The sequence below is a fragment of the Nyctereutes procyonoides genome, unplaced genomic scaffold (assembly GCF_905146905.1).
Source record: "Nyctereutes procyonoides isolate TBG_1078 unplaced genomic scaffold, NYPRO_anot_genome, whole genome shotgun sequence".
Classification (NCBI taxonomy): Eukaryota; Metazoa; Chordata; class Mammalia; order Carnivora; family Canidae; genus Nyctereutes; species Nyctereutes procyonoides.
Window position 1 is genome coordinate 8514916 of NW_026575145.1, and position 15144 is coordinate 8530059.

General features: G+C 38.7%; 1 long non-coding RNA gene across 1 annotated transcript in view; it reads right to left on the reverse strand.

Moving 5' to 3' along the window:
• Nucleotides 1-15144, reverse strand: part of LOC129499498 (uncharacterized) — a 233521-nt gene that overhangs the window by 196748 nt on the left and 21629 nt on the right. Inside the window, exon 2 of the long non-coding RNA XR_008662393.1 lies at nt 2741-2852. This is a non-coding gene — a long non-coding RNA (uncharacterized LOC129499498). The remainder of the gene's footprint in view (nt 1-2740; nt 2853-15144) is intronic.

Consider the following 15144-nt stretch of genomic DNA (forward strand, 5'->3'; position numbering starts at 1 on the left):
GGACAGACATACCTGATTTAGATTTAAATTCTTTGTGAGGCTTGTTTCCAACATCAACTTATCTTAACCAGAATTCATTCTATCTTTCAAGGAACTATAGAAGATGCTTCTACCTAAATCCCTACACCCAAAGAATCAACTTATCACACCATGTATTTATGGCATATTGATAGTGCCATACAATTGTGACTTATCTTTCAAAAGCTTATTTCTTTAAAATATGGTTTATCTCCATAGAGACTTCCAAAGTCATTAAAGCATTCCTCAACAGTCAGGACAGAATTAAGCTACAAAATATCTAGGACTGTGTGTACTTCACAGAAAATACTATTCTATTTCTGGCTAGGCACCTCTGCCACAATGAAAATTGGGCTGAGCAAAGCATTTGGGCCACAAGCAGAGGTCTATTAGCTTGTTTGTTGAGTGGGAAGGAAAGTTTCTCTAGTGGGTGTCATCTTCAAATTCACCAGATTCAAATGCTCATTTGCAAACATTTGGAATTTGGAATCTAAAGTCTCTCTCCCTATAGTACTGCCTTTTGACTAAGAGTAAAATCAATCACTGGAAAGAGTACCTACATAATAGAGCAGCACTCTATGCAATGCTTCAATCCTTCAATAGCTCCCTGCTGGAGATGTGGGAATCCAAAGATGCCCAATTAGTGCCCTTTTCCCTGAGTTCTGAACCAGTTGAAAAATAAGGGATGTATAAGGCAAACAGGAGTCCAAAATACTATCCCTGTCATTGGTGAAGGCAGAATTGGAAGATACAGCTTAATGTGAGAACTGACCAGGCCTGAAAACCCTCTGCACTCCAAACTTAGCCTAGAAAGACTACCCATAGGAAAGTTTGAGTCTGTAGAGCAAAATATTTGCGCAAGTCACCATTTTCTCTCTTCCAGTGTGGAGAAAGAGGAGTTTTAAAAAAAAAAAAATTCCTTTCATTTAGGCCTATTGATAGGTTCACTTGGGCAATTGATAAATTTGAATCAATGCAGTTTCCTGTCAGCCAGAAAATTAAATCAACCATGACTAGAAAGAGCAAAGAGTTGAGTAAAAGACATGGCATGTTTAGGGAAACTCCTCCACAGAGAGACCAGGAAAGTAAAATAGTACCTTACATAGTTCACAGTAATCAATACACTCTGGGTTTATATCTTGCAAGCTGGATCCCTTGATTCTACAATACTACCTACACAGGCTTTACTAGAGAAACTTAGAAAGGTCAAAAAGAGAGAGAGAGAGAGAGAGAGAAGACCCCAGTCTCTCATCCTACCATCATCCCTCAGAAGAGTGAGCAAGAATCAGTATGTTCTGCTGCACATGCAGAATGCATTCATGTTCCAGGGGAAGGATTCACACACCCCACCCCACCATCTGTTTTTTTGGGGGAGGAAATATAGTTAACAATGTTCCATTAATTTCAGATGCTACTTATCTCCCTTCTAGGCCAAATATTAAAACAATCTTCTGAAGTACCATCTATTTAACAAGAGTTGCCTGATGAAAGTAGGCTGCCCACCCCTGGAGACCCTATCTTCAGGTATAGATCCTATTGACAAAAGGTAACCAATGGCCCATTACCTATTAAGTTTAGGTGTATCCCCTCCTGCTGGGTGATGGAAGAATCTGGCTCATTGTCCAAACTGCCCAAAGTGAATTCACAAGGTCATTAAGAATTCCGCTGTCTATTGAGGATACCTGGGTGGCTCAGAGGTTGAGCATCTGCCTTTGTTCAGGGTGTGATCCCAGGATCCTTGGATGAGTCCCTCATCAGGTGCCCTGCAGGGAGCCTGCTTCTCTCTCTGGCTGTGTCATTCATGAGTAAATAAATAAAATCCAAAAAAAAAAAAAATCCACTGGTTGTATCACAATTTCCCTTATTTAAGGAGTATATGTAAAAGATATAAAGTTATCAAGTTTTCCTCCAATAATTTCCAGATGTTTTGGAATAGAGGCAAGTTAATGTGAATGTTTAAAATATACTTGATGGAACAGCATTTAATAGGAAGAGTTACTCCTTTAACAATGACAGAACAGAAGGCGTTATCTTTCCTATCAGTAGAAACTGGTTTCTGAGGAGTTTTTTACAAGAAGTTTCTTCAGGTATGTAGAACAGTTCAAAAACAATGATTTGAAAGAGTCAACTCAGTTGTAACTGAATCAGTTGATAACTTACTGAGGAAAAATGAAATAGTATGAAAGTACTGAAAGGCAAGGAAAGTTGAAATGGGGAGATCTTGACCCTTTCATGACAATCTGATCCTTCAATGAAAAGATAAAAAGTTAGCACCTCTTCAAATAAATTAAGTTCTCATAGGTGGTCTAAAAGAGAGGTGTTACAAAAACAATACATAGATGCTAGAAATTTCCCATCACTGAATGGTGGACTCTCACTGACTAACAATGAATTCTCATTATTACTGTTCAGTGAAAATAGGTTTTAATAGCATAATAACCTCTTCAATTAATTCTGCAATCATTTATCGCAGCGTAACAGCTGTCAAAGCAGGTTAACAGTTTAGTAAAATGCAATACTCATTCATTCACTTTCACACAATAGTGAGCTGCTTACACTTATATAATCATAGTAACGCCATTCATACATCCTTCAGTGATATCCATTCAATTATGCAAACCAGAAAACCACAGAGCAGGGTGGCTCAGAAAGGCCAGTTCCACAGAGAGAAATTAAAAAGCAACTTTTGATATCACTCTACTACTCCTTGTTTTTAACTTACCCATTTTTTTTTCTTCTTTTCATCCTTTTATTGCCATCCATTTTCCTCCGCTTTGTTTTCTTCTCCCTCTTACCTATTCATTATTACCAGTCAAGGATTCCAGAAGCACTGCCTGTGTAACATGGTGGATTAGTTAAAAAAAAAAAAAAAAAAAAAAAAAAAAAGCTGATAGTGTCAACACTTCCATCATTGTAACAGGTAAGAAGGCATATTGAGGAGGGAATTCGTGGAACCTTCCCCCAACGGGGAGATATGGAAAAAAAGCCTCAGATGGGTGGCAGAAGACATTGGGTACAGTGATGGGACTCTCCACTTTTTAGCACAGCTAAAAAGAATGGGGGAAATTAGCAAAACTTAGCAGGCTATTTAGCAGCCCATTACTAATGCATAAAATAGCCCCAGCCCTAATGCAGGTCAAGCAAAATTTTTTTAGTGGTCTTCCCTTGCTTAAAGAAAACAAAAGGGCAGCCCCAGTGGCTCAGCGCTGCCTTCAGTCCGGGTGTGATCCTGGAGACCCGGGATCAAGTCCCACATCAGGCTCCCTGCATGGAGCCTGCTTCTCCCTCTGCCTGTGTCTCTGCCCCTCTCTCTGTGCCTCTTATGAATAAATAAATAAAATTTTTTTAAAAAAGAAAAAAGCTGAGGACCCAAAAGTTTTCTGTCGCTCTGGGGAGAGGGCAGTGCTTTGGAAGAACAATGGCATGTTTTATAGGAAATTTGGAAATTCTAAGTGTGTAGATTAAAAAAAAAAAATCCCAAAACATGGCTGATACTTACCTTCTCATGTCCTTATAAAGTGGGGGCTTACCATCAGAGTTAATTTGATTTAAAAACATGAATAATGTAATAATTCTTAAGGAATTATGAATAAAGTTTATATTTCTCATTTCAAAGATAGTCATTAGTACTAAAGACATTGCTAAATGCTTTCTTGGGTCATTAGTATTATATGGTCAATCATCTCTGGCCTGATGTTTAACTCATGACAATTAAAAACATCATACGGTTTCTAACCATAAATGTTATCAGTCCATACCAGAAGATAAAATTAGGAGCCTATACAATGCCCATAGTAGGATTTTATGGCATTACAAGTGTTGATACCAACACCTGAATTCAGTGGTGTCCAAACATGGAATGGTTTCATTATCTTTAAAAACCACCTTTTTGGGGCAGCCCGGGTGGCTCAGCGGTTTGGCCCCATCTTCAGTATAGGGCGTGATCCTGGGGACCCAAGATGGAGTCCCGCATCAGGCTCCCTGCATGGAGCCTGCTTCTGTCTCTGTCTTCTCTCTGTGTGTCTCTCATGAATAAATAAATCTTAAAAAAAAAAAAAAAAACACCCTTTTGAATCTCCTTTTCCTACCTCTTAAAAAAAATCTGAGCCAGAGTCTCCAAGTTTCAAACTTGCCCAAATTTAAGACTTCAATGAACACTCCTCTCTCCTAACTAAGGCTGCTTATACTTTCTCCTTCCCTTTTCTAGTTCTAGCTTTTGCTTAGTTGAAGCAGAAAGTAGAGCTTGGAGATCAATGCCTAAAACATTGTTACCTACCCCAGGCAACTGCAGTTTACTCTCAGCAGAAAACATACTCTGTGGCAGGCACTGAACCACTTGCTTTATTAAGGGGAGGGAGCACAGGTGAAATCTATTGGTGTCTCTTTGAGGCTACCTCCCCACTGCATAGCCTTCTGATGTGAAACATCAGCTCTGACTCACAGCTTTCAAACTCTGCCTCAAATGCCATCAACCGCAATCAGGTACAGTGGTTCCTTTGCATCAGCAGCCCCATGTAAAATTCCACCTCCTTGTGCCTTAAACAATGCATGCACAAACTCTCTTCCTTGCAGTTGCTCTCACTGCAGTTTGCCTCACCATTTACATAACTGTGAAGGAGATCTGCAAAGCTGCCATAGGACCAGTCATCTAGCCAGGATTGAGATACCAATGCCATCCTCTTCCAGGCACCCTCAATTCCTGTGAGGCATTTTCTTTACCACCACTTTCTCAGTTTGTGATGGGACTGCTATCAGGAGTGAAAAGCAGAGTATCAGTATTATTTGTATCAGTGATTAGAATCAGAATCAGTATCATATCAGAAAAGTAGTATTATCAGGCTTAGTACTCCTTGCCTGATCAAGAATTCAAAAACACATTGAATATCATTGAAGCCCAAAACTTTTGCTGATATCCACTGAGGGTGATGGTCAGAGTAGCAGAGCTAACTCAGCTGTCTCTTTTCATGGGATTTGTTTTCCCTTTTTATTGAGGTATAATTAGCATATAACATTATATTAGTTTCAGGTATACAACATAATAATTCAACGCTTGTATATATTCTGAAATGATCACCACAGGCTAGTTAACATTCATCACAGTTAAAATCACTTTTTTCTTGGGGCTCCTAGGTGGTTCAGCTGGCTAAGTGGCCGACTCTTGATTTCAGCTCAGGTCACCATCTCAGGGTTCTGGGAATCTAGTGCCCCACCCATTTGGTTGGGCTCTGTGCTCAGTGGGGAGTCTGCCTCAGGATTCTCTCTCTCCTATCATCCCTAGCCCTGCTTGCTCCTGCTCTCTCTCTAAAATAAATAAATAAATCTTTAAAAAAATTTTCTTGTGATAAGAACTTTTAAGATCTGCTCTTTAAGCAACTTTCAAATTTGCGATGCAGTATTATTAACTATAGTCACTGTGTTGTACATTACATCCCCATGACATTTATTTTAAAACCAGAAGTTTGTACCTTTTGACCTCCTTCATCTATTTTATGTGATTTCATGTAATTTAAAATTATTTTTTGTATCTTTAATTTTTTTTTTAGTCCATGCTATCTCTTAATAGAATACAAAGGACAGATCTCATATCTCTGTGTAGAATATAGAAGCATTCATTTGTTTTCCATTGTGGAGTTTCACCAAAAATTCCAAAATAGGAAAAGTCTTATTCACCCTCCTGTTACACACTGTTAACCAAAATTTGAGGAAGATAAAAAATTTTTTCAAGCTGCACTAATCCCAGAATTACTATTTTCCTTTATAAAACCAGAGAGATTTATAAAACAATTTCACTGCTACACTGAAAGAGACATTTCTAGAGGCCATTGGCAGTTAGGAGTCAGTTCGGTGAAGAGCTATACCTTCATCTTTTCCATTTTGTTCAAGTCTTTGTAAAAGCAAATGAAAATGATTATGTGACTATAGAATCAGCCTCTTCTTTGGGAGGAAAAACATGAAACCAAACTAGTAATTCTTCTTTGAGAAATCTTTGTATTCATTAGATCTGCAATAGTGTTGTTCTGGCTCTCGATTTGTATTCTTATTTCAGCAACCTCTCTTTTCACCTCTTTCTGTTCCTTAATCATCTTATCTTTGAGCCCTGCTTCCAATTAATTCCTATTTTCAGTAAGTTTCTCTAAATTGTAAATCAACAGGAATGTGCTATCTGGGCAACATTTTCTTTTAGACTGGGTCCTTTCTGTGTTTTGTATATTAGTTTCCTTCTCTCTTTCCTCTTGTTATATATGTAGAGATTTTTGTATGTTTGTTTTTGGTTGTTTGCCATAGTTAAAACCCTTTTTTTGTTTGTTTTATTTTGATTTTGCTTAATGTGAGAAGCTCTTTCCAGATCAGATTTGCTCTAACATTATGTGTGTGAAAACTGTCCTGATTTCTCTTCTACCAAATCTGGGATAGTATATTTTGCAGGCTCCATCCACTTCTCTACTGCCTAAAATCATGGAACTAGAGGAGGAGTTGTCTTGACCAGGACCAAGTGCAATCCCTGCTGGGAGACTGCAGGCTCTGATCACACTAATATCTAGTACCAGGGCTCAGTTAACCTACCCAAGGGTTTCTCCCTTTCCTGAGGTTCAGGCTTGTTACTCCAAGTCAGCACAACTTTCTCAATGGAGAGACCTACAGCTATCCCTGCCTCTGTAGATATACTAAAATGCTGTGTAAGGGCTTCTACTTTCAAGGATTTTTTTCTGCACTTCCCCTGGAGAGATCTTGAGAGTAACTATTTCAGATATGCCACCCCTAATACAGAACTGGTGCCGAACTTCTGGCCCTTCTCTATTGACAGTTGCAAAATCTTGACCTCCATTATACTTCATTCTCACCCTAGATTCCAGGACCAATTTTAGGAGAGTGGAGAAAGTAAAAGGATTCAAAAATACATTAAAAGCCTCTGCCAAGTGCTTTGTACATTAGCTAATTTGATTTTCACAATACTCCTTTTCTTTGTACTGAGAAAATGGGAAATTAAAGAAAGTTTTATAATTTGCCAGAATGAGAGAGGGAGAAATAGAATTTTATCCTTGGCCTAACCAACTTCAAAACCATGTTCTATTATACCCAATGGCATACTGATAAATGTTTAACAATGAATCAGAGGGTGGGGCAGGAGGTAGGGCCCTGATTTGTGACATTTGCAATTCCATGGTGTAAATACTCCCACTATGATCAACCACAGGCTAATTGTAACATAGACAAGACTGGCTGTAATATCATATTAACATCTATCTATTTTTAGCAATGAAATAATGTTGATAATATGAGCCAGTTCATATTATACACTAGCCTGACAGATTATCAGTATGTAATGTATACCAAAATACCAAGAAAAAGTTTGAGATGTGAAAACTTATACAGTAGGTTTTTTTTAGTGTTTAATCATAAAGGATTATAATATTCCAACAGGTTCTACTCCAATCATTCATAAATAACATTAATAAATAACAATGCTTTACAGGGCTCCTCTCTGAACCCTCTATGAAATGACAAACATGCTTGCTTGCAAACAACGAACACAATCTCTAAAAAAAAGTATATTCATAAGAATAGTTTGGACTGTCATAAACACATACATAAGTATAACTCACATTCCATAATAAAGATCTGATACCAAGATCCAAATGTATTATGGAATTGAGGCCTGAACAACATCCCTCCTAAAAGCCCTAGACATCTTTCCTCCATTGCATATTGTCATGATACCCCAAGTTGGTGGCACCATTAAGCACCCCAGATAGTACCAGCTAATGAATGTCACCCCATAGTCACTCCACAACCATTCTCACATGTGCAGGAAGTTGTCAGCAGAGACTCAGACTCCACCAGTTACCTGCTGCTGGCTCAGGAAGTCAATGACAAGGAATAGAAACTCCCCCATCTTTAATAATATTACCATAAAATTTCAGTATAGCAACACTTGTGTAATTTTCCATGGAGGTCCCTCTATGAAATTTGACCTGTGACTTGGTTATTTAGATACAAATGCTTAATGCTTTGTCTGATCCCTTGCTGCTGTCTGATCCCTTGCTGCTCCTCCTTCCTTTTCTACCTTTTGGTCATTTTATTGGCATCATTTGCATTTTCCACAGCAGGTAGGAGAAGAAAATACATGTAGTAAAATGTTAGCAAATACATTCAACAAAATATAAGGCAAATATTTCTACCGAGAAAATTTAAATAATTGGCTAACATAAGATTTGTGATGGGATTAATAATTTGAATATTCTAAGGAATCTCTCTCTAGAAAACCTGAATAAAAAGGACTAACTATACATATTGCATATTTTCAAAAGTGTAAGTCTCTATATAAAAAGAAATCTAAAGGGATCCCTGGGTGGCGCAGCGGTTTGGCGCCTGCCTTTGGCCCAGGGCGCGATCCTGGAGACCCGGGATCGAATCCCACGTCGGGCTCCCGGTGCATGGAGCCTGCTTCTCCCTCTGCCTGTGTCTCTGCCTCTCTCTCTCTCTCTCTCTCTGTGACTATCATAAAGAAATAAAAATTAAAAAAAAAAAAAACCTGGGTTTAAAAAAAAAAAAATCTAAGCATGGACATTGTATAGCTATTGTCATAAAAAAATTCAATCTTATACTCAACGATTCTAATTCTATAAAAACGTGCACCATGGAAGTAGGTATAATGATTTCATTTGACTATAAATACGATATATAAATTTTGAATAGCCAGAACTTCAGATTTCTATAATTTTTCAGAGAGATCACTACAAAAATGTAAAATGAGGATAAGAAGAACCAGTCTAGTTTTTATTTCCTCTTGAAAAACAAACAAAAGTCTTAAGGCAGACACAGAAAATAACTAAGAGAAATTACCTTGGACACATCTCCTTCCTCTCTCTTCACTCACAGCTTACTTAAAATGCAAACCAACTTGCCACAGTCCTGACCTACTCGCTCCAATTTCTGAATGTCAAACACTTAGAGCAATTGTTGGCTGTCAGAGTATGAAGTCTGTGGAAGCAGAGAAACTGGGCATTTGGCATTTCAGCATTCTGAAGTAAGTAATTTAATTATTTAATTAGCAGAAGAGAAAAGCATTTACACAAAGATCCAGGCATATACTCTGTCATCAAAAATGTCTCTGAAATGGTAAAACACATATTAAAGAACTGGGAAAAGGGATATTTTGTATAAAACAGTATGAGTGTAAATTAACTCTTACATGTCAGTGATAAACAGAAACCTAAAGTATAAAATGATTTCATTGTTAAGATCCACAAAACTGCTATTTGCCACAGAATACTTTTTATATATTTCTTATGAAGCTATTGAAAGTTTATATTTTATATTGCTCCAAACTAAAAAGCAATCTGTTTGATCTTGTTTTAATATTTATGTAATTAAAATGCATCTATTTCTCTCATTACTTTTCAAACGCTCATTAAACGACTTCTTTAATCATTTATCACTACCATACAGTTCTTCACAGTCTTCAATACAAAAACAATGGCAAATTCAAATATTAATTGGGGAAAATGTCCACTTACATTTTTCCTTGAATATCATTTCATCTGGTCTTATTTCAATAATAAAAAATATGACCTGAACAATACCTATCAATAGCATTGTATGATTGGTCAGCATTTCCCAAAGTTCCTTGGAAGCCCAGAACTAATAAGGATCTCTTATTCAGTAAATTTTTGTTTTTATTTCTGCCTTTTTAGTGTACTTTTTATTTTAGCATGTCAAATGTTCAAGAAAATACATGAATCAAAAATATATTGTTCAATGACCTTTCACAAACTGAAACCAATACCCAGATCAAAATATCATTAGCATCCAGAAGCTTCTTTGAACCCCTTCCAGAGTAACCACTGTTCTGAGATCTAACAGCATAGATTAGTTTGCGGGTTTAAAAACTTTATCATCGAGGGGCGGGTCAAGATGACGGAGGAGTAGGGTCCCTAAGTCACCTGTCCCCAACAACTTACCTAGATAAGTTTCAAATCATCCTGAAAACCTATTAATTTGGCCTGAGATTTAAAGAGAGAACAGCTGGAACACTACAGAGAAAAGAGTTTGAGCTTCTAACAAGGTAGGAAGACGAAAAAATAATAATAATAAATTAAAAGAGTCAAGTGGGGGAGAGGCTCCTGCGAGGAGCCAAGGCTAAAGTGTGGCAGCAAGAGACTTGGGGACAGGAAAGCCCAGTCCCAGAGAAGCAAGAACTTTAAAAATCCGCACCGGATCCTTCCTGGAGGGAAAGGTACTCGCAGGGAACTTGGGCAGGATCCCAGGAGGGGCAGTGGAGCCTCCAGGTTCCCAGGGTCACTAACAAAGAAAGGGCACCCACACCGCAGGCCAAGCTGGGTAAAGGGCTGGAGCAAGCCCGGTGGGGCCTCGGGGAGAAGCTCAGGTGGCGGCTCCGGGCAGAGGGGGCTGCATGGCCCCAGGATCATGATTCCAGTGGCACAGGCCCCGGATCCCAGGGTGCGGGGGACACAGCACAGGATCCTGCGCTCGCCCCGGGACAGGTGGAGGCGAGGAGGGCACAGGACAGTGAGGACGCTCCTGCAACCGGGTGCCCCTGAGCTGTGCAGATCAACGCCCCTCCAGCCCCAGAGCATCCAGGCCAGTGTGGATTGGGAGACAGCAGTAGTTACTGAGGGAGCTGACTCCAGGGCTGAGAGCTGGCCGCTGGCCAGCGTGATTGTTCCTCCTGGTGTCACCGTATGCCTGGGATGGAGCCGGGCCACGAAGGAACAGAGGTCTCAGAAAGTAAACAGCTCCCACTGAGCCGTGCACCTGGCAGGGGGCGGGAATCTCCCCCAGGTGCTCACACTTGAGAATCAGCACAGCAGGCCCCTCCCCAGAAGACTAGCTGGAAGGACAGGGAAAAAGCAAGTTCTTCACTGCCCAGCACTGGAGAGTTCCAGGGGAAATTGAGGGATTTAGAGCATATAGAAACAGAAGATACCCCTCCTTGTTTTTGTTTGTTTCTTTGTTTTTTCTTTTTTTTCTTCCTTTTTCCAGTACAACTCGTTTTTAGCCACTCTGCACTGAGCAAAATTGCTAGAAAGAAGAACTCCCCAAAAAAGAAAGAAACAGTACTCTCTCCCACAGAGCTACAGAATTTGGATTACAATTTGATGTCAGAAAGCCAATTCAGAAGCACAATTATAAAGCTACTGGTGGCTCTGGAAAAAAGCATAAAGGATTCAAGAGACTTCATGACTGCAGAATTTAGATCTAATCAGGCCGAAATTAAAAATCAATGAGATGCAATCCAAACTGGAGGTCCTAACAATGAGGGTTAATGAGGTATCAGAAAGAGTGAGTGACATAGAAGACAAGTTGATGGCAAGGAAGGAAGCTGAGGGAAAAAGAGAAAAACAATTAAAAGACCATGACGGAAGGTTAAGAGAAATAAATGACAGCCTCAGAAGGAAAAATCTACATTTAATTGGGGTTCCAGAGGGCACCAAAAGGAACCAGAAGTGTTTGAACAATCATACCTGAGAACTTCCCTAACTTGGGGAGGAAAACAGACATTCAGATCCAGGATATAGAGAGATTCCCCCTAAAATCAATAAAAACTGTTCAACACCTCAACATTTAATGGTGAAACTTGCAAATTCCAAAGATAAAGAGAAAATCCTTAAAGCAGCAAGAGACAAGAGATCCCTAACATATATGGGGAGAAATATTAGATTAACAGCAGACCTCTCCATAGAGACCTGCAGCCAGAAGGCTGGCAGGATATAGTCAGGGTCCTAAATGAGAAGAACCTACAGCCAAGAATACTTTATCCAGCAAGGCTCTCATTCAGAATAGAAGAAGAGATAAAGAGTTTCCAAAATAGGCAGAAACTGAAAGAATATGTGACCACCAAACCAGCTCTGCAAGAAATATTAAGGGGGACTCTGTAAAAAAGAAAGAAGAAGTCCAAAGAAATGATCCACAAAAACAGGGACTGAATAGGTATTATGATGACACTAAATTCATATCTTTCAATAATAACTCTGAACGTGAATGGTCTAAATGATCCCATCAAAAGACACAGGGTTTCAGACTGGATAAAAAAGCAAGACCCATCTATTTGCTGTCTACAAGAGACTCATTTTAGACATAAGGACACCTACAGCCTGAAAATAAAAAGTTGGAGAACCATTTACCATTCATATGGTCCTCAAAAGAAAGCAGGGTAGCAATCCTCAAATCAGATAAATTAAAGTTTATCCCAAAGACTGTAGTGAGAGATGAAGAAGGACACTATATCATACTTAAAGGATCTATCCAAAAAGAGGACTTAACAATCATGAATATTTATGCCCCTAATGTGGGAGCTGCCAAGTATATCAATCAATTCATAACCAAAGTTATGGCATACTTAGATAATAATATACTTATACTGGGAGACTTCAATACAGTGCTTTCTACAAATGACACATATTCTAAACACATCTCCAAAGAAATAAGAGCTTTAAATGATACACAGGACCAGATGGATTTCACAGATATTTACTGCACTTTACATCCAAACGCAACTGAATACACATTCTTCTCAAGTGCACATGGAACTTTCTCCAGCATAGACCACATACTGGGTCACAAATCAGGTCTTAACCGATACCAAAAGATTGGGATTGTCCCCTGCATATTTTCAGACCATAATGCTTTGAAACTAGAACTCAATCACAGGAAGAAATTTGGAAGAAATTCAAACACGTGGAGGTTAAAGACCATCCTGCTAAAAGATGAAAGGGTCAACCAGGAAATTAGAGAAGAATTTAAAAAGATTCATGGAAACTAATGACAATGAAGATACAACCATTCAAAATCTTTGGGATACAGCAAAAGCAGTCCTGAGAGGGAAATACATCCCAATACAAGCATCCCTCAAAAAACTGAAAAAACTCAAATACACAAGTTAACCTTGCACCTAAAGGAACTGGAGAAAGAACAGCAAATAAAACCTACACCAAACAGAAGAAGAAAGTTAATAAAGATTCGGGCAGAACTCAATGAAAGAGAGACCAGAAGAACTGTAGAACAGATCAACAAAACCAGCTGTTGGTTCTTTGAAAGAATTAATAAGATAGATAAACCATTAGCCAGCCTTATTACAAACAAAAAAGACTCTAATTAATAAAATCACGAATGAAAAAGGAGAGATCACAACCAATACCAAGGAAATACAAATCATTTTAAGTACATATTCTGAGCAGCTATACGCCAATAAATTAGGCAATCTAGAAGACATGGACGCATTTCTGGAAAACCACAAACTACCAAAACTGGAACAGGAAGAAATAGAAAACCTGAACAGGCCAATAACCAGGGAGGAAATTGAAGCAGTCATCAAAAACCTCCCAAGACACAAAAGTCCAGGGCCAGATGGCTTCCCTGGGGAATTCTATCAAACGTTTAAAGAAGAAATCATACCTATTCTACTAAAGCTGTTTGGAAAGATAGAAAGAGATGGAGTACTTCCAAATTCACTCTATGAGGCCAGCATCACCTTAATTCCAAAACCAGACAAAGACCCCACCAAATTGGAGAATTATAGACCAATATCACTGATGAACATGGATGCACAAATTCTCAAAAAGATACTAGCCAATTGGATCCAACAATACATTAAGAAAATTATTCACCATGACCAAGTAGGATTTATTCCCAGGACACAAGGCTGGTTCAACACTCGTAAAACAATCAATGTGATTCATCATATCAGCAAGAGAAAATCCAAGAACCATATGATCCTCTCATTAGATGCAGAGAAAGCATTTGACAAAATACAGCATCCATTCCTGAGCGAAACTCTTCAGAGTGTAGGGATAGAACATTCCTCGGCATCTTAAAAGCCATCTATGAAAAGCCCACAGCAAATATTCTCAGTGGGGAAACACTGGGAGCCTTTCCCCTAAGATCAGGAACACAATAGGGATGCCCACTCTCACCACTGCTATTCAACATAGTCCCAGCCTCAGCAATCAGGCAACAAAAAGAAATAAAAGGCATTCAAATGGGCAAAGAACTCTCCTTCTTCACAGATGACATGATAATGTACATAGAAAACCCAGAATACACCACCTCAAGATTGCTAGAACACATAGAGCAATTTGGCAGTGTGGCAGGATACAAAATCAATGCCCAGAAATCAGTGCATTTCTATGCATGAGACTGAAGAAAGAGATATTAAGGAGTCATTCCCATTTATAGTTGTACCCAAAAGCATAAAACACCTAGGAATAAATCTAACCAAAGAGTTTGTAAAGGATCTATACCCTAAAAACTACAGAACGCTTCTGAAAGAAATGAGGAAGACACAAAGAGATGGAAAAATATCCCAGGGTCATGGATTGGAAGAACTAACATTATGAAAATGTCTATATTACCCAGGGCAATTCACACATTCAATGCAATCCCTATCAAAATACCATGGACTTTCTTCAGAGAGTTGGAATAAATAATCTTAAGATTTGTGTGAAATCAGAAAAGACCCCGAATAGCCAGGGTAATATTAAAAAAGAAAATCAGAGCCAGGGGCATCACAATGCCAGATTTCAGGTTGTACTACAAAGCTGTGATCATCAAGGCAGTGTGGTACTGGCACAAAAACAGACACATGGATCAATGGAACAGAATAGAGAACCCAGAAGTGGGCCCTCAACTCTATGGTCAACTAATATTTGACAAAGTAGGAAAGACTATCCACTGGAAAAAAGACAGTCTCTTCAATAAATGGTGCTGGGAAAATTGGACAGCCACATGCAGAAGAATGAACCTGGACCATTCTCTTACTCCATACAGAAATATAAATTCAAAATGGGTGACAGATATAAATGTGAGACAAGAATCCATCAAGATCCTAGAAGATAACACAGGCAGCACCCTTTTTGAACTTGGCCACAGCAACTTCTTGCAAGATACATCTATTAAAGCAAGGGAAACAAAAGCAAAAATGAATGATTGGGACTTCATCAAGATAAGAAGCTTCTGCACAGCAAAATAAACAGTCAACAAAACTAAAACACAACCTACATAATGGGAAAAGATATTTGCAAATGACCTATCAGATAAAGGGCCAGTATCGAAGATCTATAAAGAACTTATTAAACTGAACAGCAAAGAAACAAACAATCCAATCAT